Source organism: Pongo pygmaeus, chromosome 2 (assembly GCF_028885625.2).
Source record: "Pongo pygmaeus isolate AG05252 chromosome 2, NHGRI_mPonPyg2-v2.0_pri, whole genome shotgun sequence".
Classification (NCBI taxonomy): domain Eukaryota; kingdom Metazoa; phylum Chordata; class Mammalia; order Primates; family Hominidae; genus Pongo; species Pongo pygmaeus.
The window spans coordinates 77,499,607-77,522,675 of NC_085930.1; the positions used below are offsets into that span (position 1 = coordinate 77,499,607).

General features: G+C 35.4%; 1 pseudogene; it reads left to right on the forward strand.

Annotated features, from left to right (window-relative positions):
• The first annotated feature begins 7,658 nt into the window (after positions 1–7,658).
• On the forward strand, positions 7,659–8,190 carry LOC129032873 (small ribosomal subunit protein uS2B-like; annotated as a pseudogene).
• The last annotated feature ends 14,879 nt before the right edge of the window (positions 8,191–23,069 follow it).

Genomic DNA, 23,069 nt, shown 5'->3' on the forward strand with positions numbered 1-23,069 from the left:
ATTACAGTTATAATATTAAATAAGAACTTTCCAGTGGAGAAGATGTGTCACATACTTAGAAGGAGTTAAAAGGAAAGTTCATTATCTAAGACAAGGCAATGTGGGAAAATAAATTGCTTGGTTGCAAATTATGTTTGATTTATGTATAGAAATGTTTCATTCAAAGCCTCTGTGAAACATCTTTCTGTTTGTTGTAAAGACATCAACTAAGCAAGTGAATATAAGTTGGGAATTGAAGAGTACTATGGTCTACAGAAGAGTTTTTCTAGCGTGGCACTATTGGCATTCTAGCTGGGTATTCCTTTGTTATAGGAGGCTGCCCTGTACACTCCAGGATGTTTAGAGCATCCATACTCTACATACCACATGGCAGTAACATCCCCACTCCATCATCCAGCAGTGACAACTAAAGATGTCTCCAGATAGATCCTCGGGGGCTAAATGACTCAGTTTGAGAAGCACTGGTGTAGGCACATAGACTCCGAAGTCATAGGTGTATAGGTGGCAGAGAAGAAAGAAAGAAGGTTAAACATACAAAGAATTGTAGGATACAAAACTACAGGGTATGCTTGGCAGGGGTGGGGGAGACAGAAGCTAAAGAAGTTTAGTCAAAGAGGTAGAAGAGAAACCAAGAAAACATGCTCTTTCTAAAAGTGAGAATGTTTCATGAACATTCATGAAGGAGACAACATAACTCAAGGATAGAAAAGCATTGATTAGGTTTGAGAAATAAAAGATTATTAGTGACTCAATGGAACTATTTTTAGGAGGTTGGTCAGGCAGAAATGAATGAGCAAAAAAGGAAGAGAACATTGATTAATTTTTAAATAATGTAGGACATAAATGAAGTAGAAAGAGAATTAGCTAGGTAGGTAATTGGAGAAGAAAGCTTTTATTTATTTTGAGGTATGTATTTTTAGTGATAAGAGAAATAAGACTTATAGATTCAAAGAAAATAAATGTTTAGAAGAAGGTGAAAAACTTGAATTTTGAGACACATTAATGACACTAACTTTATTGTTTTAAATCTTATTATATAAAATGACTGTAACCAAAGGAGAAGCATGATATCTAGGTTATGGTGCTGGTTTTACTATGAACTGACAGCATGACAGGTGTCCTTATATAAGAGACTCCATTTTTGCAAGCATGAAAAATGAAGCATTTAGAAAATGAAGGAACATTAAGAAGTTAAGGTCAAAAGAAAATGTCAAATCTGTGAAAGAAAAGGACAGTGCCTAGAGACAGCAGGAGTGGATGCTAGGGGCAAGGTGTAATATTAAACCAAAACTCAATCAGCCAATTTACAGCCTGACGTAGTCACCCCTTAACAGATTGTTTTAAAAGACATTTGGATCTTTTCTGACTTGAGAGCTACATAACCTGTGTAATAACTACACCTTCTTTTGGGAAGCTAAATGAGATTAAAAAAACACAGAGAAAGGTATGAAATGCTGCTATCTTCTACAACCATGATCAATTTTAGACAGCTTCCCCTAGCCCTTGAATTATATCAGTCTTCCATCTTCCAACATAATTTGGAAGCATGTTATTTTATGAAAAGAAGGAACAACAATTGCTCCTCAAAGTATGCTTAAATTTTTATAGTTTTGATAGCTATATCCCTCCAAAATATTTAAAAAGCTGGTAATCACATAGGTCCTTTGACTTGCTTTTCTTTTCCTTATAATGAAGAGTTTGATAACATGGTATCTGGAGGCCTTTTAGTGTTGAAGACTGAACTCTTATCATTCTATTGTGGCTTAGGGACCCTAGGTCTGACCTACAGTGAAATGTAGTGTCTGAGGTTATGGTAGGCTCGCTCTCTCTGTGTGTGTGTGTGTGTGTGTGTGTGTGTGTGTGTGTGTGTGTGTGTGTGTGTGTGTGTGTGTGTGTAATTAGGCATTTTAGTTGTCAGGCAATTTAAGTACATTAACTATTTAAATGATAAAATCATCATCTAGTGCCCTGAGGCAGCAATTTACTAAATGGTATTCTAAGTAGCCTGGAAAATATAATGGAGCCTCTGAAAAATGACCAAAATCTTTGGACTGAAAATTGTCCTTAAATTGTCCAGCATAAAACCATGTTGGCGCAAAGATGGTAGCCATTAACAATGTTTCATATATAACATATATGTAGCCATAAACATTTTCGTGATTTATTCCTAACCAAATGTGCATTTGCTGACATGGAGGAGCAATCTTCAGAGGAAATGGCTCCGTAATGTATGATTTGATATGTCTTTCAAATCAAGCTCCCATTAAAGAGCTAAGCATTTGTCTACATGAATCAAAAATAAATGGCCACTTACACTGATGCAGGAATTTTGTCAGCAAAAAAAGACAAGTAAACAATTATATCTGAATGTGTCAGAATATATAATAATACTGTAATACAGTACCTTAGAAGTGGCTAGGCTTTTGCTTTAACTGGTGTTTCACAGAAAATCTCAGTGAGAGGTAAAGAAATAAGAATATTAGCTGAGTTACCACTTTTCATTATAATAAGAAATGTTCTCCAAATGATATTCATAGAAAATCTCAATGAGGGTGAAGAAATAAGAATATTAGCTGAGTTATCACTTTATTATAATAAGCAACATTCTCCATCTTACTATTCACATAATGCAGAAAAGAGGTAAGATTTATAAAACAACCCCTTATAAAAATGTGTATTAATTAACACAGGATACATTATCTTACATAGGAAAGATCACTGAGGAAGGGGTACAAATGACAGATTTTAGTCTTATACCTGTTATTTATGAGGGTTAAAACTCTCCCTTCACCGTCTCCTTTGGTTGAATCCTCATATTTTATTTTGTATGTACTGCTCATTCTATGGTGGGCGAGGGTCCTCTTCTCTAGCGCAAAGGGTTAGACCTTGGGTAAAATGTGCTCCATGAGTTCACAGACACAGGGATTGGTTTGTGTAATCCAGGCACCAATCAATCACCACCTAGAATTCCATGGCCCTTGAGATTGGGTCAGGAATGGTTCCAAGAGCAGGAAGCTCAGTGTTCCGATTCAGAGATGCATGCACACAGTCTCAGTTCTGCACAATATTTTGTGAATGTGGTCAAAGTATGGAAAAAGAAAGACCTATGACAATCACTGAAAAGTCAAACTCTTATTAAACCAAGGGTTATCCCAACCTAACTGTGGGCTTCAGTTCACATGCAACAATAAATTATTTTTATTGTTTAAAACCATGTCAATCAGATTTTTTGTTATTTGCTGTCAAATGCATCCTTACTTTACATATATTAAGATCAAGCCTTTGTTTCATTGACTTGAGCTTTTATTTCCTCACTTGTGAATTGAACAAATCTCTGGTTATATTAATGATATTGTAGGAATATCTGGCCAGATATGTGTGTAAAATCTTAGTAAAGATTTTAATGCATGTAAGGTGCTATCTATTTTACAAATAAAAACAATTTTATTTTTCCTTAAGAATCGAAAGTTACAACTCAAAGATGGCATTTTGTTACAGCAGGGGTTTTTTTTAGGTCCTTTGACTTTACTAAGTCATACTGTCTCCTCTTGCCAGATGTGTAGTATACAAAGTAAGGTGGAAAATTGAGTTACTAGGTATAAAAAGGGAACTTTCTCTAGTACATCCCACTAAAGGCTGTGAATATAGTCTTTTTTGATTTGCATTCACTCTGAAGAAAACTTTCACATAAAGAAAATCCTAATGCATGCTAGGAGGGGCATGAGAACAATTTTGTCACTCTACACAGCTGTGAATTGTAGCACTCCTATAAAAGTTGCTTCATTTTTTCATGGAGTATACTGCTTTTAATTTTCATTAAATGATGCTTGGTGGTTTTTATATTGAAGATATCTTTGAATCTCTGCATATCAGCTAATCAGTGTAATAATAAAGGCCAAAACTCTTGCTTTTATAAGTTATTCTAAAGAATCTATAAACATATATGGAGTTTGAAGAAACATGCGTGCACTTTAAATTCTTGAAGTGGGTTTGTGGTATTTTCTTTCAACCCCTTACTTCTCCTCCCCAAGTAGTGAAATTAGACATCGAAACCTTGTCCTGTGACTTTGCAACACCTTCTTCCTCCTTGACCTTGGACACAGTCATGTGATCTGCCTTGGCCAATGTGAAGTTGTTAGATATGGCACAGCAGAAGCTTGAAATGTCTGATTGATGGAGCTCGTTTTCCTAGCACCTCTGTCTCTGTGATGAGAAAATGTCAAGTTATCCTGCTTGGAGTAAAAGAGACACAATCAAACTGCCCAGCCAAGCTCAGCATAGATCAGCAAAGCTATCCAGCCAGCCACAGACCAGTCCACCCACAGCTGATCCAGAGATGTATGAAAAATGGCACTTGATCATGCTTTAAGCTACTAGGTTTGAGAGGATTGGTTTTGCAGCATTTTTGTGCCAATAGCAAAATTATACAGCTGTGTGTGTGTGTGTGTGTGTGTGTTTGGTATCTGCTTAACATTGTGTGGTGTATGAATATATATAATTTACTGTCCTTAGACTGCAATGAGCTAGAACTCCAAAAATAGGGGATAAGAGGGATGCAAATGATTGCAATAAATAGCAGGATGCCACAAGTTTCATAAGGACCTTGAAAGCCAGGACTGATTTCTTCACCACTGCATCCTGTATATCAAGCATTCATTTACAGTTGCATGATTCCAAATTGTCATCACTTGTCATGAAAGTGATAAGTGACACTGTCTACAACCAAAGGGCTTTGTTATTAGTTAATCACAACCAACTGGAATCCAGGGAAATAACCTTTATTTTACTTTTTAATTTCTGGTTCAATCCTAATACTCCAAATAAAACTTCATCTCCAGAATGAAAGAAATCCAGTATGGTTTATTTAGCTTATTCTGTTTATTCCTATTCTCCTTTCAAGTTGCTATTCTCATGAGCCAGGAGAAAACATCTTTTGTGAATCTAGCTCTCTTATATCCTCATACTCTCTCTCCCACATAGCATTTTTGTTTCTTTGTAATCCTTTGCTGCTCCTGAGCTACACGATCTAGAAAATAATTGGAAATTTAACAGTGAGATTAATTTCTTGCTAGCATTTGCCTTTATTAGACTGAAATAGTGTGTGCTTTCATCTGATTGCAATACATGCACGTATGTGTATGTATGCAATACATACACATATAACATATATGTATGTATACATGCATAATATGTACATATATGTGTATATACAATATATAAATTGCATTATAAATACATATGTATATAAAAATTGCAACGTATTCACATATGTATATATGTATGTATTGCAGTATACATATATATTCCTATACACATATATATAAAACTATGTGTATATGAATGTATTAATCAGGGTTCTCCAGAGGGAAAGAATAGGATATATATTCTCAGGGAGTTTATTAAGTGGTATTAACTCAGACGATCACAGGGTCCCACAGTAGGCTGTCTACAAGCTGAGGAGCAAGGAAACCAGTCCGAGTCCCAAAGCTGAAGAACTTGGAGTCCGATTTTCAGCATGGGAGACAGATGTAGAATGGGAGGCTAAGCCAGTCTAGCCTTTTCACGTATTTCTGCCTGCTTTATATTCTGGCCACACTGGCAGCTGATTAGATTGTGCCCACCCACATTGAGGGTGGGTCTGCCTTTCCCAGCCCACTGACTCAAATGTTAATCTCTTTGGCAACACCCTCACAGACACACCCAGGATCAATACTTTGCATCCTTCAATCCAATCAGGTTGACACTCAGTGTTAAACATCCCAATGAATATATATAAGAAGAAATACATGTGTATTTTTTCTTACTATATTACCATATGTCAACTATAAGAAAATAGTGTGGAAGAAGAGAAGAAAAACCTTAATACACACATAAGTAAAGCCAGAAACATCCCTGTAGAATTAGGATATATAATACATCTCTATGTTTTAATCTTGCTATTTTTTTTTTTTTTTTTCCCCACGGCCATGTTTCTAAATATGCCTTAACTAGGTACAGTACAGACTTGGCAAAAACTCTTTCCAGTCAAGGTGCATACATACGTAGAATTTTCTGTTTCAAGAATGATTGATAAACAGGTGGTGTATCCGTCAAGATTCTCCAGAGAAAAAGAAACAATAAAAAATGTGTAGACAGACGGATGAATGGATGAACGGATGGAGAAAGAGACAGAGAGAGAGAGAGAAATAGATTTATTTTAAGAAATTGGCTTATGTGATTGTGGAGGCTAGTAAGTCCAAAATCTGCAGGATAGACCAGCAAGCTGAAGACCCAGGAAAGAATGAATGTTGCAGCTCAAGTCTAAGGCAGTCTGCTGCCAGATTCCCTCTTCCTCAGGAGAGAAAGATGTTAGGAGAGGTCAGTCTTTCCACACCCCCCTACCCCCATTAAGAGCTTCACCTGATGAAACGAGGCCCACCTAGATTATGGAGGTTAATCGGCTTCACTCAAAGTCTACTAATTTACATGTTAATATCATCTTAACAATTCCTTCACAGCAGAATTCAAAATAGTGTTTGACCAAATATCTGGACCTTAACATGTAAAATTAATAATTACAGAGGGACAGATTATGGAAGACAAAGAACAAATTTTTTTTTTACCAGGTAAAGAATTAGATTTATTAAGTTTAGGTAAACTGAAATTATCCTAAATTACTTTTAATTCAAATCAAAAGGCAAGGAGAGATAATGTAGAATTGTCTTGCAAACAGTGTCAAAATCATGCAAAACTGAGGAGACTCAAGGAATTAAAAAAATTAAAAAAAAAACATACTAGGCAAGAATTACCAGTTTACTTTCTGGACTATGAGCCTAAAGTTTCTTTCTTATCTATATAAATATTACCTAAATCTCCATTTTTCTCTGCCTTAGCATTCTTAGACATAGTGCCACTGTCACATAGAACAAAACACTTTAAGTTTTCCTGCAGATAACATGAATCTCAAATATCAGCAGAGTATCATCTTTATTGTGATGTGTTACAGTCAAAGAAAAATATAAACTTTGTATCCTCAGTGGGATTTTCTTTCTGAAAAACACTGAAAGTCTATTATAAAGTGTGTCATAAAAATCTCTCCCTCAGCCCTAGATTAGTCCATAACTACCTAGTGATCCAACACGAAGTATGATGTTATTACAGAAAACTCACATCCTCTTGCAAAAGAAGAAATCTCAGTAAGACCTAAAGAAATAATAGAGGTCTTATTTCACATTTGTTCTTTTCTAGAAGAAGATGAGGGCCATCTCAGACTCATTCAGGTTCTCAAATATAAACCAATCTCTCAAAGAATTTCCAACACTTCTGAGTGCAATATAACTTACCTGTGTCACACACACACTTCAATATTATATATTTTTAGGACCTCTCCATAAAAGAACTCATCCTGATGCCTTTTTACCATGTTAATATTCAATATTGTTAACTCAGAAGTATTTGGTTTTATAGTAAAGTCTTGTCTGATTAATAAGGTAATTATTTACTTTTATATACTTAAAGATATTCTGACTTCTTTACTATCTTTAAAGGTCGGATAAAAATGCTGGAAATTTGAAAATGTGGGTGGATATAATAAAGCACGTTTAGCTTTCTGCACTATCCAGCCAGGAGTCCACGTGTTGCTCTGGGTTCCCATGGTAACTTAAATGGAAACTTTCACAATGTCGGGAGTCCTTGATGTCCTGCAAATGAAGGAGGAGGATGCCCTCTAGTTCCTTGTAGCTGGAACCTGCTAGGTGGCACCAACCCTTCCAAATGGAACAGTACATCTATAAAAGGAAAACTGATGGCATCTACATCCTAAATCTGAAGAGGACCTGGGAGAAGCTTCTGCTGACAGCTTATGCCATTGTTGCCCTTGAAAACCCTGCTGATGTCAATGTCAGGTCGTCCAGGAATCCTGGCCAGTGGGCTGTGCTGAAGTTCGCTGCTGCCACTGGAGCTACTCCTATTGCTGGTCACTTCACTACTGAAATCCTCACTAACCAGATCCAGGCAGCCTTCTGGAAGCCACGTCTTCTGGTTACTGATCTCAGGGCTGACCACCAGCCTCTCACAGAAGCATCTTGTGTTAACCTGACTATCATTACTCTATGAAGCACATATTCTTCTCTGTGCTGTGTGGACATTTTCATCCCACGCAGCAAAAATGTAGCTCACTTAGTGGTTTTGATGTGGTGGATGCTGATATGAGTTGGCAGTGTCCCCACCCAAATTTCATGTTGAATTGTAGTTCCCATAATCCCCACATGTCATGGGAGGAACCCAGTGGGAGATAATTGAATCGGGGGGAGGTTTCCCACGTCCTGTTCTCCTGATAGTGAGTGGTGCTTTTTCCCCTTTTGCTCGACACTTCTCCTTGCTGCTGCCATGTGAATAAGGATGTGCTTCCTTCCCCTTCTGCCATGATTGTAAGTTTCCTGAGGCCTCCCCAGTCATGCCAAACAGTTACTTAAACCTCTTTCTTTATGAATTACCCAGTCTTGCGCATGTCTTTATTAGCACTGGGAGGAGCAGAGTTGCTTGAACATCTATGATAACTTGCCACAGCTCTAGTTAAGGGCAAATTCAGAATTCAAAGCCAGGAGGAGTCCAAGGCCAAAGGCCACATTCATGACCATTATAATTCTCCACTCCCAGGCAGTATGGACAGATATAGAAATTATCCATTGAAAGTTTATGGAGACAGAGAAATTTCATGAATTTTACAGTTTTTATTTTATTTAGTAACTAGCAGGATTTTGTTAAGATTAATAATTTGGGCTCCAGAGCCAACTTTCCTGGGTTCAAATACACTTATTAAAAATAAAAGGTTATACTGTACAGCTAGTGGTAATGTAAATTGACAAAACTTTCCTGAGTAAAATGTGATAAAATGCATCAAAAGCTTTAAACATGTTAAAAACATTGTCCCAGGAATTTTACTTATACAGTTTCATTTAAATAAAATTTCTATAATGTACACAATAATTAATTACAAATGCATTTAATTTCATTGTTTTGAAACAGCCTAAGTGTACAACAATAGGGGATTAATTAAATGAGTAATAGGAACTTCATATATCACAGGGGAATGCCTCCTTCCTCACCTTTGTTTTGCGGCATCCTCCGCAGTCTGCCTGGCTTCCTTTTCCACCACTTCCTCATTCCCAGAGCAGAGGACCACCAGCTTTACAGTGGTTGGTGGGTTACAGGTATTGGGTAGACATGATCAAAGTTTCTCTGCTTGGAGAAGTTGCTTCTTTTCTTCCTTCCTCTAGCCAGGGCCATTGCAGGGCAGGGATTTCCTGCTCCCTGGCTTTAAGCTTTCCCTGAAGTGGGCTCTTCTCACAGCTCAACAAACTTCCAAGGGATGCAGTGAGCAAGCCAATTTTTTATCTCATTGTAAGCTGTGCCTGCCAATTGTGCCTTAATTAGGAATAGGGTGATATTCTGGTTCTCCATTTGCTGTCTATTTTTCAATTGAATTAGGTAGAAAAGACAGGTGCTACTTACTGAGTGCTCTCAAAGACCCTCAAAAACACTGAGGAGAATATTATAGCCATTAAAACTGACATATGAAAAATAACATACTTATGGCTGGAAAAGGTCATGACATTTTAAAGCAAAAAAGCAGGTTACACAAAAATGTGTAATACACAGTTAAGAAAACTGGGGGGATAGCAATACATTGTGTTTATTTTTCTCTTGCTTATTCTGCATTCTCAATTTTTCTACAAATATTTGTGTTGTTAAAAATAAGAATAAAAATCTGTATTTAACAAAACAATACAATAAAGGAGGAGAGTTTATTTAACTTTATGAGTCTCAGTTTTCTCCTCCCCTAAAATCCAAAATAACCCTCTTTGGGCTTTTGCAAAGACTTCATTGACTGATCTATGAAAAAGGGCTTGCAATTGTGTGCGTCATAGGTAGTGATCTGTTTTAAACTTCTAGTCTCATTTTATAACTGTAATTTTGATACTTTCCCAATTTGGCCTAGTTATAGTGTAAAAACTATATATTCCTTTTCATTAATTTTAGTAGTCACTACCACTTTAGTATCAATTATCCAAGTGCAAAACAAAAACAAAAAATCTTTATTCAATTGCCTGCTGCCAATATTGGTGAGATATTTGACCTCTAGGCTCAAGTATGATTTTGTTTCATAACAACAGTATTCAAAAATGTTCAAGATGTAGCTGGCATTATAAAATTTTAGATGATTTTCTTCCATAAGCCAAAGGTAAATTAAGATTTCTTTCCTCTTCATAAAGGAAAAAACCTATTTTCAGAGTTAATATGACAGTGGCTATGGCTATAGCTTTCTTTTACTTCAAAAAAAAAGTAGAGAATGGTATGGTGTATTTGGTATAAATAAAGGAAACATGAGGATGAGACAGAAAACATGTTCAAGAAGAAGTAATCTTCTCCCCTTTGACAGCCAAAACACAGGTACATTTTTAGCCCCATTTGGTTTCTAAGACAGTTCTTTTTAAACAAAGAAAAAAAAATCATATTTTGCACCCTCAGTCTCTTCAATGCATGGTAAATTAGTAGCAAAGTAATGATGAATGTGTAAATTAATCAAAAGCAAAACTATAGTTTTTACACGTTTCTTAGTGAATTAATGATTTCCCTTTATTACAGTAAATGTGTCAAGACCATAAAATGTGAACAAAAATTTAAAGTGTAAGATTAAATGCTGTTGAAACTTTGCCTGGCCCTTATTAATGCAACACTGTGCTTAAGCAGAAACCTGGAATAGAAATAGAAATTATAAGAAAGTGTTACAGCCAGAAATTTTCCAGTAAAGGCCTAAGAAAAAAAATGAAGTAAATGATAATAGCTTTAAAAGATAAGTCAGGGGAAGAGCCATCACAATTCAATTTTAAACAAGGCCAGGGGCAGAAAATGGTACCTATAAAGAATCAAATGTAACTGAGAAAAATAATCTTGTAATAAGTCAAAGAGCGGTTTTGAAGGAGAAGATTCAATAATCCAGTTGTTAGCTCTTAGCAGGAATCCATTAAAGGAGACATGCACTAAACTCTCTGCTTGAGCAAAAGTTATATTTCTTAAGGTAGAAAAGTTAGAAACAGTGCAAATGATTTCACTAAATGAACTGATCACATTGGTCAAACAAGAACGTTTTGGAAAACTATACGTACTTCTTCAAAATGGAAAAGGGGAGTAGGGCTATTCAGGGAACCAATGACTCAAAAATTCCTATGGAAAATAAGTGTGCTTAATTTTATTTTTTAAATGTATTTTTAGTCCCAGTATGAGCAAGGCTCTACAACAGATTCTGCAGAATATAAAAGTAGAAAACAACTGGTCCCTCTTGTTGAAGAGTCCATTGCCTAGTACAAGGTGTGAAGATGCCTGGAAGAGGGAGGAATCAGCTCTACCTAGAAGTTACAAAACTTTTCCTAGCTAAGCGTGTGGGATAAGAAGACAAGTTTTAGGTAGAAGGGTTTCCAGGCTGAGAGTCTAACATAGGCAAGACATGGAGTCATGTTCTAGGCAGGCGGATTATATATTCCTGATTAACCTGGAATATAAGAAGTCATTGAGAAAGTGATTGAAAATATAACAGGCCAGAAATGCAGGTGAGGGTTAGGTAATTAAAAACTTTGATGTCATGCTAAGAAATTTCTACTTAAACCTACACTAGTTGCAATCCACTTATGCAGGGAAATGGAATATGTTCAGCATCATGGTTTAAAAAAGGTTACTCTGATACCAGTGAAAAGTGAGACAGCCTATTGTAATGTTGAAAAGCTCATGCTTTAGAGAGAGGCAGGTCTGGATCCAAATCATAGCCTTAATTTAAACCTTTAAGCCCTAAGCAGCCTTCAGTATTTTCATACTTAAAAATTGGATAATAGTATCTATGCTTGGAGTAGTGGGGGTAAGGGAGAGGGTATGAGTGTTAAGAGACTAATGAGACAGAAAGTTAACAAGGATATCCAGGAATTGAACTCAGCTCTGAACCAAGCAGGCCTAATATACATCTACAGAACTCTCCACCCCAAATCAACAGAATATACATTCTTCTTAGCACCACATCACACTTATTCCAAAATTGACCACATAGTTGGAAGTAAAACATTCCTCAGCAAATGTAAAAGAACAGAAATTATAACAAACTTGTCTCTCAGACCACAGTGCAATCAAACTAGAACTCAGGATTAAGAAACTCACTCAAAACCACTCAACTACATGGAAACTGAACAACCTGCTCCTGAATGACTACTGGGTACATAACGAAATGAAGGCAGAAATAAAGATGTTCTTTGAAACCGATGAGAACAAAGACACAACATACTAGAATCTCTGGGACACATTTAAAGCAGTGTGTAGAGGGAAATGTATAGCACTAAATGCCCACAAGAGAAAGCAGGAAAGATCTAAAATTGACACCCTAACATCAGAGTTAAAAGAACTAGAGAAGCAAGAGCAAACACATTCAAAAGCTAGCAGAAGGCAAGAAATAACTAAGAGCAGAATGGAAGGAGATAGGACATAAAAAACCCTTCAAAAAATCAATGAATCCAGGAGCTGGTTTTTTGAAAAGATCAACAAAATTGATAGACCACTAGCAAGACTAATAAAGAAGAAAAGAGAGAAGAATCAAATAGACGCAATAAAAGATGATAAAGGGGATATCACCACCGATCCTGCAGAAATACAAACTACCATCAGAGAATACCATAAACACCTCTATGCAAATAAACTAGAAAATCTAGAAGAAACGGATACATTCCTGGAAACATACATCCTCCCAAGACTAAACCAGGAAGAAGTTGAATCCCTGAATAGACCTATAACAGGCTCTGAAATTGAGGCAATAATTAATAGCCTACCAACCAAAAAAAGTCCAGGACCAGAAGGATTCACAGCTGAATTCTACCAGAGGTACAAGGAGGAGCTGTTACCATTCCTTCTGAAACTGTTCCAATCAATAGAAAGAGAGGGAATCCTCCCTGACTCATTTTATGAGGCCAGCATCATCCTGATACCAAAGCCTGGCAGAGACACAACAAAAAAAGGAATTTTAGACCAATATCCCTGATGAACATCGATGCAAAAATCCTCAGTAAAATACTGGCAAACCGAATCCAGCAGCATATCAAAAAGCTTATCCACCATGATCAAGTGGGCTTCATCCCTGGGATGCAAGGCTGGTTCAACATATGCAAATCAATAAACGTAATCCAGCATATAAACAGAACCAAAGACAAAAACCACATGATTATCTCAATCGATGTAGAAAAGGCCTTTGACAAAATTCAACAACCTTCATGCTAAAAACTCTCAATAAATTGAGTATTGATGGGACGTAACTCAAAATAGTAAGAGCTATTTATGACAAACTCACAGCCAATATCATACTGAATGGGCAAAAACTGGAAGCAATCCCGATGAAAACTGGCACAAGACAGGGATGCCCTCTCTCACCACTCCTATTCTACATAGTGTTGGAAGTTCTGGCCAGGGCAATCAGGCAGGAGAAAGAAATAAAGGGCATTCAATTAGGAAAAGAGGAAGTCAAATTGTCTCTGTTTGCAGATGACATGATTGTATATTTAGAAAACCACATCGTCTCAGCCCAAAATCTCCTTAAGCTGATAAGCAACTTCAGCAAAGTCTCAGGATACAAAATCAATGTGCAAAAATCACAAGTATTTTTATACACCAATAACAGACAAACTGAGAGACAAAGCATGAGTGAACTCCCATTCACAATTGCTTCAAAGAGAATAAAATACCTAGGAATCCAACTTACAAGGGATGTGAAGGACTTCTTCAAGGAGAACTACAAACCACTGCTCAAGGAAATAAAAGAAGCCACAAACAAATGGAAGAACATTCCATGCTCATGGATAGGAAGAATCAATATCATGAAAATGGCCATACTGCCCAAGGTAATTTGTAGGTTCAATGCCATCCCCTTCAAGCTACCAATGACTTTCTTCACAGAATTGGAAAAAACTACTTTAAAGTTCATATGGAACCAAAAAAGAGCCCACATTGCCAAGACAATCCTAAGCCAAAAGAACAAAGCTGGAGGCATCACGCTACCTGACTTCAAACTATACTACAAGGCTATAGTAACCAAAACAGCATGGTACTGGTACCAAAACAGAGATATAGACCAATGTAACAGAACAGATCCCTCAGAAATAATACCACACATCTACAACCATCTGATCTTTGACAAACCTGACAAAAACAAGAAATGGGGAAAGGATTCCCTATTTAATAAATGGTGCTGGGAAAACTGGCTAGCCATATATAGAAAGCTGAAACTGGATCCCTTCCTTACACCTCATACAAAAATTAATTCAAGATGGATTAAAGACTTAAATGTTAGACCTAAAACCATAAAAACCCTAGAAGAAAACCTAGGCAATACCATTCAGGACATAGGCATGGGCAAGGACTTCATGTCTAAAACACCAAAAGCAATGGCAACAAAAGCCAAAATTGACAAATGGGATCTAATTAAACTAAAGAGCTTCTGCACAGCAAAAGAAACTACCATCAGAGTGAACAGGCAACCTACAGAATGGGAGAAAATTTTTGCAATCTACTCATCTGACAAAGGGCTAATATCCAGAATCTACAAAGAACTCAAACAAATTTACAAGAAAAAAACAAACAACCACATCAAAAAGTGTGTTAAGGATATAAACAGACACTTCTCAAAAGAAGACATTTATGCAGCCAACAGACATATGAAAAAATGCTCATCATCCCTGGCCATCAGAGAAATACGAATCAAAACCACAATAAGATACCATCTCACACCAGTTAGAATGGCGATCATTAAAAAGTCAGGAAACAAGAGGTGCTGAAGAGGATGTGGAGAAGTAGGAACACTTTTACACTGTTGGTGGGACTGTAAACTAGTTCAACCATTGTGGAAGACAGAGTGGCGATTCCTCAAGGATCTAGAACTAGAAATACCATTTGACCCAGCCATCCCATTACTGGGTATATACCCAAAGGATTATAAATCATACTGCTATAAAGGCACATGCACATGTATGTTTATTCACAATAGCAAAGCCTTGGAACCAACCCAAATGTCCATCAAAGATAGACTGGATTAAGAAAATGTGGCACATATACACCATGGAATACTATGCAGCCATAAAAAAGGATTAGTTCATGTCCTTTGTAGAGACATGGATGAAGCTGGAAACCATCATTCTCAGCAAACTATCGCAAGGACAAAAAACCAAACACTGCATGTTCTCACTCATAGGTGGGAATTGAACAATGAGAACACTTGGACACAGGAAGGGGAACATCGCACACTGGGGTCTGTAGTGGGGTCAGAGGAGCGGGGAGGGAGAGCATTAGGAGAAATATCTAATGTAAATGACGAGTTAATGGGTGCAGCACAGCAACATGGTACATTTATACATATGTAACAAACCTGCACGTTGTGCACATGTACCCTAGAACTTAAAGTATAATAATAATAATAATAATAATAAGAGACTAATGAAAGGACTCAGGAATCAGAAATGGAGAAAGGGTAAACCTATTCAAGAAACTCAAAAGAAAATAAAATCCAGGACTTTCTGAGTGGTATGAGGTGGAAAAGGAGGGGAAAATGGAAGATGAAACTCAGCTTTCTGTTGTTGGGGATGGAGAAAGATGGTGTATCATTCTCTTGGCCACAGAGACTGGTAGCATTTGGAATCAGAAAGGTTAATGGAAGAGAAATTAGAACTTTCAAATCAAAATTTAACTATAAAATGTGACTATGTCTCTGGGAGAAGAGACATGTATTTCAGAGACATCATGTCTGTATTCTATATTCCATGTTTTTCCCCAAACATAAATATAGAGAAAAAAATGAAAAATCACATACAGAGATAATAAATGTGCATTTTAAAACATAGTGAATTGATGCTTGAAGGATTATGATAACTAAAAATGATTTATAAAGAAATTCAAAATCTGATTTACTTTTCAGTGTACTATTAATAATGCAATATTTCTCCATGCTTGATTTCACTGATATTTTTGACTTCTTTAAGATTCTGGAAAACATAAAACACGGTTATGAGTAATTATGTTTTTCAATTTGCTTATCTGTACACACAAATAATGGTTCTTTCAAGCATCTATAAACAATCCAGTCTCAAGTACAAATGGGTTTAAATGTAACATGTTAATTTGCCAAAATTCTACATTTTCCCAAGAAAATAACAGTTTTAGCATTTTTACTAGGTGGCTTTTTTATTTTTTTCACTGTACTTTAGAAGTCAGCCCTGTGCAATTTAATCTTCCAAAGAATCCTTCTGCTGATAAACTACAGAGAGTACATGTGGCTGATTTGACCCAAACCTTTCAGTTAATAAATATGAGACAGAATCTTATAAAAGGAAATGCAATCAGGATTTTCACAGAAGGTTTTTCCTGAAGGATAAAAATAATAATGGTGTTTGACTCACTTTTATACCTGGGAGCAGAAGATGTCCTTGCCAAATACCTTTTTGGAAGAGCTCTAGTTGGACAGACACTTCCAAAAGATAAGCAAAGCATGAAAGATATGAACATCGGACGAAACGAAAGGAAATGAAAGCATTTCCTAAAGCATTTAAAATGATGACATAAAAAAGTTTGTTTATATTTATCAAACATAAGTTAGGTGACTTTTTAAAAATGGAAAGATGAACTTCAGGATATTTATTACTAAGCTGGTCCAGACAGCTTGCATTCATTCATTTACTCGTTCATTCATTCATTTATTGTTTTAGTTACTACTTACGATGTGAGTCTAAAATAAGGACACGTCACCATAATATTTTCAAGCAAATATTCTCTAGTTTACTGTATGCATTATTTGGCCTACTAAAATTAGCTTGCAGTAACTCATCCAAACACAGCCTTACTAGCTCCATGATTGTTTAGTGGAGTAAGGATGGAACATGGGAGTATGATGTAAAATGGGCTATATCCTTGATACTTCATGAGCACCACTCTGGCACAGGCTTCTACCAGCAAGGGTATCCCAGTAGCAGCAGACAGGCATGAAGTTTTTCATGATGTGCATCTGAAAGTGATATCATGTGATATTGATAAGCAATGGCATTGGCATCTGGAATCTGTCTCACTGGGTTTGGCAGAAGGACCTAGAGACAGTATTAGATTTTTTTCCCAGAAGAGAAAATGGGGTTTTCCAATGATTAATTGAAAAAATATATATATATATATACACAATAAAACAAAACAGGAGTGACCAGGTACACATCCTATGTTGGTAGAACAGGTGAAAGTGGTTTGGTGTATTTCAATTTTACCAAAACGGGAACAGGCAGACTATATTATTTTCTATTTTTTTCTACTTAATACATCATGAGCATCTTCCCATGTCTGTGTCTATTATGGTATGCTCATTTTTAAGGGCAAGGAACTTCTTTTTGGTCCAGGCTTCTTTTTCTTCTAAAGTTCAATATTATGCTGCCATTCCATCAAGGCTTTATGGAAGATAATTTCCATTAATTTGACCGGTCATTGTCTTGTCAGTTTCAGATAATTAAGGACTAGCCATTAGTTCCTGTACCTATTGTGTAATCTCTTTTGTTTCATCAGGTTTGTGAACTTGCAGTGCTTGCCAATCTACAGTTAGCTTAATTAAAATCAATGGAGTTGAAAGTTGGTGTGTTCTCTTTCTCTTTCTCTAAAGGATTCCATTTTCCAAAACATCATAAGCAAATAAATTGGCATGTGGAACTTTCTGCAGCCATATAATAGTCAAACACACTTAACCGTGTATATTTAGCTCCCAGCAAAATTGTCTAATTTTGCATTTGCTAGCTAGCCAGTAAACTCCAGGTTTCTAGCATCAGAGGGGGATGCTAACCCACAGATTTTACAGTTCAGAAGTATTATTAGTAAATACCCTCAACAAAAGGCTCAGAAAGTGAAATCAGTTCTAATGCTATAATCTTTCCTCAAGCTGAGATACAGTGTTCAATTCTCCAAATGTGAGGTAGCTGGCAAAGACATTGCTGTTGTTTTCTGGATTTAAGCTGGGAAGATAGTAACTGGAGCCTAGGAGAAGAATTTTCAACTATGAAGTGTTGTTAATATAAGACTTTCAAAAATACTAATCACAACATTTCTGTAATTTGTAACTAGCATCAATTGATATATTTTTGATTTTCTCTATAAAAACAAAGACTGAACTGGCCAGATTAGCAACTCAGAGTTATGCTGATCTTCCAGGCTGGAGGCCTTGCCCAAGATAACATCATGAACATTTTATACCTCCTACAGAACAACAGTGTACTTGCAATCTTCCAGACTCTGTGACTGAAATGCAGAAACAATAAAACAATAATTAGTAACTCTGATTTTGCCGCACGCCTGGCCAGCTCAAATTTCTTGATGGTTATAACCCTAAATATCTGCTTGAACTAATATATACTTTATTATGCATATCTATTTAAAACATATTTCAATAAACATGCATAGTGAAATATATTATTGTCTGTAGTAAAAGGGAAATCCCAATATGTTAATGATGTAATGAACTGTAAAAATAATCAATATTGGTTTTTCTGCATGTTGACCAATGTATGAACCTATGTTTTATCTTCATTCTCATTCTTTCAGAATAAAAAGCAACATCTATTTAGTACATGCAAATAACTTGTGGGAGTTTTCAAGAATATACAAATCAAATTAATTTAGAAGCATATCAGACACCCTACCTATGCAAATGGTATTATTTTGTTAATCTAGTTCTAAACTATATGTTTAACATCATTATACTTCAGGATTATTTTGAATCCTTTTATTTATCAATAATAAAACTTTCTAAGATTTTAAATATAAAATACAAAGCTACCATTTTGAAGTTGTATTTCCTTTATTACATGATAATTAGTTACATAATTAAAACATGTGGGGTCAAAGGTCAGATATTACAATCCAAGGGTTATCACAAAGGATATTGTATTTTTTGCACCAAATATGTATATTAACAGCAATGGCTGTTACACAGAACATTAAGCTAAAAGAGTCAAATGGAAACTGGAATAACATTTGTTGCAAATAATAGGTATAGTGAAATTTCAAGATGATTCTGAAAATATTTTATTTATCTGAACTTATGATAACATATCTTAGTGAATAACTGAGAGTGCACTCAAGGAAGTAAATAGCTCTATTAAAACAGTAACCTGATGATGAAGACTCAACAAATGAAGACAGTAATATCTGTGGATGCCTTTCAGACACTGTGTTATTCTTTGGTGGTGACTCCATTATTCTTTATGAATAATACAATTAGTGCAATTTTGAGTCCTTCCATCCCTGCCAATTATGCTAACACTGGAAAGTTTTCTGTTTAACACAAAAATACTAAGAACTCATTTGAGAGTATCTTCACTGAGTGGTTTATCAAGCACTGGAATAGCTCCAGAAGTAGGAGCTAAATACTTCCCAAGAGAATTCAGTCCACTCTAATATCACTTCGGTGTTAGAAAAAATACCCTTGCACTGACTTGAAAATTATATCCATAGATCTTTTATCCATAACACCTGGGGTCACAGAGAAAAAATATTTTTCTTATTCTTAATTGATCTACAAATAGAAGTGTGCTCAAAATAGTAGCAACAATGTATTTCATTACATATGCTTTTATATATAATATATATATAAATTTCATATATATTACATATATACATTTTATTACATATGTGATTATGTAATAAAATATATTGATGCTACTATTATGTTATTTTATGAGTGCTTATATGTAAACACTTATATATGCTTATATATTAGTGAATGATAGCAATGATAAAAGTGACAAGGAGGGAAGAATTATGATTATTTTATTATTTTAAGGTACTCACACACTACCTGTGAAGTGGTATAATGTTGTTTGAACATGGATTTTAATTAGTTATAAATGTATCTTGGAAACTCTAGTGCAACCACTGAGAAATGTAAAAAAGAAGCATAACTGATATGCTAATAGTAAGAGAGAGAAAATGGAATCATACAAAATGCTCAATTAAAGCCATGAAAGGCAGTAAAATAGTGGAAGACAAACTAAGAACAAAGAAAAAGGAAACAAATATAAAACTAACAAATATGATAGGTATTAATTCAACTATATCATTAGTTACTTTAAACATCAATGTTCTAAATGTATCAGTTAAAAGGCAAAGATTGTAAAAATGGATTTAAAAAAACATTCCCAATTGTATGTTGCCTGCAAGAAACATGCATTAACTATAAGAGCACATACTGAAAGATACACTATGCTGATGCTAATTTTTAAAATGGGAATAGCTATATTAATTTTAAACAGACTAGACTTCAGAGCAAAGAAAGTTATCAGGGCTAAAGATGGGTATTACATAATGATAAAGGGGTCAGTTCCTTATAAAGACATGACAATCCTTAATGTATAGATGTCTAACAATGGAGCATCAAAAAACATGAGGTAACATCTAATAGAACTGTGGAGAAAAACATGAGTCCACTATCATAGTTGGTGACTTCAACACCCCTCTATCAAAAATGGACATATCAAGCAGACAGAAAAAAAGAGTAAACACAGCACTGTGAATTAACTGGATATAATTGACATCTATTGACTGTTTTATGATTAAACAACACACTATTAAAGAAGACATGGATTAAAGAAATCTCAACAACAACAAAATAAGTATTTTGAACTAAATGAAAATGAAAATGCAACTTACAAAGTTTGTGGGATGTGTTGAAAGCAGTGCTTAGAGAGAAATTTATAGCATTGAATACATTTATTAGAAAAGAAATATTTAAAATTAATCACCTTATCTATAACAAACTCACAGCCAACATTATACTTAATAGGGAAAAGTTGAAAGCATTCCCCGTGAGAACTGGAATAAGACAAAGATGCCCACTTTCACCACTTGTATTCAACATAGTACTGGAAGACCTAGCCAGAGCAATCAGACAAAAGAAATAAATAAAGGGCATCCAAATCAGTAAAAAGGAAGTCAAAGTGTTCTTGTTTGCTGATGATATGATCTTATTATACCTAGAAAACCTTAAAGGCTCATCCAAAATGCTTCTAAAACTGGTAAATGAATTCAGTAAAGTTTCAGGATACAAAATTAATGTATGCAAATCAGTAGCGCTGATATACACCAACAGCAACCAAGCTGAGAATCAAATCAAGAACTCAACCCCTTTAAAAATAGCTGCAAAATGCCACAAAAATATAATAACAAAAAAATTTAGTAATATACTTAACCAAGAAAGTGATAGACCTCTATAAGGAAAACTGCAAAACACTGCTGACAGAAATCATAGACAACACAAACAAATGGAAATACATACCATGCTCATGGATGGGTAGAATCAATATTGTGAAAATGACCATACTGCCAAAAGCAATCCACAAATTTAATGCAGTTCCCATCAAAATACCACCATCATTCTTCACAGAATTAGAAAAAATAATCCTAAAATTCATATGGAACCAAAAAAAGCCCACAGGGCCAAAGCAAGACTAAGGAAAAAGAACAAATCTGGAGACATTACATTATCTAATTTCAAACTATACTATCAGGCCATAGTCACCAAAATGGCATGGTACTGGTATAAAAACAGGCATATAGACCAATGGAACAGAATAGAGAATCCAGAAATAAACCCAAATACTTACAGTCAACTGATCTTTGACAAAGCAAACAAAAACATAAAATAGGGAAAGGAACCCTATTCAACAAATAGTTGCTGGGATAATTGGCAAGCCACATGTAGAAGAATGAAACTGAATCCTCACCTCTCACCTTATAAAAAAATCAAATTAACATGGATCAAAGATTTAAATCTAAGACTTGAAACCATAAAAATTCTAGAAGATAACATTGGAAAAACCCTTCTAGACATTGGCTTAAGCAAAGACTTCATGACCAAGAACCCAAAAGAAAACACAACAAAAACAAAGATGAATAGATGGGAATTGATTAAACTAAAAAGCTTCTGCACAGCAGAAGACATGATCAGCAGAGTAAACAGGCAACCCACGGAGTGGGAGAAAATATTCACAACCTGCACATCAGTCAAAGGACTAATATTCAGAATCTACAAGGAACTCAAGTAAATCAGCAAGAAAAAAAACAAACAATTGCATCAAAAAATGGGCTAAGGACATGAACAGATAATTCTCAAAAGAAGATATACAAATGGTCAACAAACACATGAAAAATGCTCAACATCACCGATTATCAGGGAAATGCAAATCAGAATCACAATGTGATACCACCTCACTTCTGCAAGAATTGTCATAATCAAAAAATCAAAAAAAATAGATATTGGCATGGATCTGATGAAAAGGGAACACTTTTACACTGTTAGTGGGGATGTAAACTAGTACAATCACCATGGGAAACTGTGTAGAGATTCCTTAAAGAATTAAAAGTAGATCATTTGATTCAGTAATCCTACTCCTGGGTATCTACCCATAGGTAAATAAGTCATTATTCAAAAAAGATACTTGTACACAGATGTTTATAGCAGCACAATTCACAATTGCAAACATATGGAAACAGCCCAAATGCCATCAATCAACAGTGGATAAAGAAAATGGGATATAGATATATGTGTGTATATATATAAAATAAATATATATATATATAAAATGAAATACCACTCAGCCATACAAAGGAACAAAATAATGACATTTGAGCAACCTTGGAATTGGATACCATTATTCTAAGTGAAGCACCTCAGGAATGGAAAACCAAACATCATATGTTCTCACTCATAAGTGGGAGCTAAGCTATGATGATGCAAAGGCATAAGAATGATATAATAGACTTTGGGGATTTTGGGGGAAAGGGTGGGAGGAGGTTGAGGGATAAAACACTACATAGATATTAGGTACAGTGTACACTGCTTGGGTGATGGGTTCACCAAAATCTCAGAAATCGCCAATAAAGAATTTATTCATGTAGCCAAACACCACCTGTTTCCCAAAAACTTATTAAAATTAAAAAAAAAATCACCTTAGAAAACTAGAACAAAAGCAAATTAAATCCAAAGTAAGCAT